The sequence below is a fragment of the Diaphorina citri genome, unplaced genomic scaffold (assembly GCF_000475195.1).
Source record: "Diaphorina citri unplaced genomic scaffold, Diaci psyllid genome assembly version 1.1 scaffold2011, whole genome shotgun sequence".
In the NCBI taxonomy this organism is placed as follows: Eukaryota; Metazoa; Arthropoda; class Insecta; order Hemiptera; family Psyllidae; genus Diaphorina; species Diaphorina citri.
The window spans coordinates 42,282-44,424 of record NW_007379437.1 but is presented as its reverse complement, the minus strand read 5'-3'; positions in this window follow the sequence as shown (position 1 = coordinate 44,424).

Genomic DNA, 2,143 nt, shown 5'->3' with positions numbered 1-2,143 from the left:
ATAAATATATACAAATGGTAACGAAATTTATAAACTAGCCTGAGGGGTGTGCGCCTGTCTAAATCTTCAGTATGGAACCTCCTGGTTTAGCCGCCCAGGGGCTTGCTCCCTGTTTTTAGCATGTTGCTGGGTAATTTTGGAAAAGCATATGCTGGGTAATTTTGGAAAAGCATATGAAATTTCAGCTTGATAGCTTTAATGGTTCCAAAGTTATGGGCATTCAAAAACATACACAAACACGAACTGCTTTATATTATAAGATTTAAACCATAATTTATCAAAATAATTTAAGATTTATTGTGAGACCTCAATGAATTTGTATCACAATTTTAGAGTGTCTGTTCTCTTGCTTTGAAATCAGATTATTGTAGTGGAGAAACCATAAACTCCAGATATTCTATCAGTGGTATTTATGGACCTAGAACTGTTGTGGTCTCAATAAGTGGTCTTACATTATACACTTACCTCTATCTTCAAGGTATTATCTACGGAGCATTCAAACTGAACATCCATGTTGATATAAGTAATCCGAGAATGAAGAGCCTCTTTTCAACACACAAGAGTCTAGGAATCCTTGTAGCTGGTAGAAACACTCAACTACAAAAATAAAAAAAAAAAAAAAAAATGTTGAAATAAAACCTTGTGAACTAAATTAATAAAAATTGTGAAAAATCCAAATACAAGCATCAGGTAATCATCCCACTTTACAAGTACCAAGCTCAAGTAGCCATCTCACATTACAATCCTCTCTACCAATGGCTATTCCCAATTTTTTCAAGAATGACCCTGTCACATATTTTGTGATATTAGAGTCGCAATTTGTAGTAGCTGGTATTATGACTGACGAACAAAGATTCACTCAGTTAACAGCTCGTTTAGACCCAGATGTCTTAGCTGAGGTAGCGGATGTTATTAGGAATACATCTACCCGTACCTACCCTTCATTGAAGGATGCTCTCATCAAGAGATTTACCCACTGAGAGGAGGAGAGGTTATCCTGACTGTTAGGTCACATGGAAATAGGTGACCGTTCTCCAAGTCAACTCATTTCCACTTTTTACCCCCACTCCTGACGCAGAGTGAACGCCGCATCGATGCGGCGTAGGAATGAAAAACAGACCTAATATCTGGCAGGTGCTGATGTACCTGAGAACCTGATCTGAGGACTTTGGCTTAAAAAATTGCCAACATTGACACAACAGATGATGCAGGCACTGTCCACATCTCTGTCTCTTGCCAAGCAAGTATCAATTGCTGATATCTGAAAACCGCAAAAAAACGGTCGAAATCTGTCCAAAAGCGGTCAAAATACCGCCAAGCGCAGCAACCATCTCAACCAAACGTTTTTTCTTGCATCCTTGTCACATTTGTGAACTACATACCAAATTTAAAGTCTCTAGCTTATACCTACCGTTCCCGAGATATTGTTAAATTACACCGAAAACCGCCAAAAAGCGGTAAATTGCCGCCAAGCGTTGCACCGGTCTTAACCAAAAGTTTCGTTGCATATCCTTGTCACATTTGACAGCTACATACCAAATTTCAAGTCTCTAGCTCTTACCGTTCTCGAGATATTTTGTTTGCAGACAGACAGACAGACACACACACGGACCAATGGCTGAAACTTTGATTTAGATTTTGTTTACAGACAGACACAGAGATACACACACGGACCAATGGCTGAAACTTTGGATTTAGGCTCTAGGGACCTCAAAACGTGTTTTGGCATCAAAAACTGACCATCGAAAATTTGACCCGATTACATTACTTTCCTTCCTATAGGATAAGGAAAGTAAAAAATGGTGTTTTGGATTATTATTCTGAAATCCAATTTTATCTAGTGTAAGTAAAATTTGTGTAGTTATATTTGGAAATAAAATTTGGGTAGCAAAATTTGTAAGTAAAGGTTAATAGGAAATGATGTAGGTGAAAGTTTGTAGAACAAATTATTGTTTAATTGTAACAAATTTGTTGTAGGTAATATTTTGGTAAGAAATTTGTAGGTAGGTACTATTTGTATCAAAATATGTAGGTAAAACTTTATGTCTATACAAAGTATTATGTATGTAGGTAGTACTGTTACTAATTTTTGTAAGTAGTTAGGTATTTTTTTTTTTAGGTAAAATTTTGTACATTTGTCAAG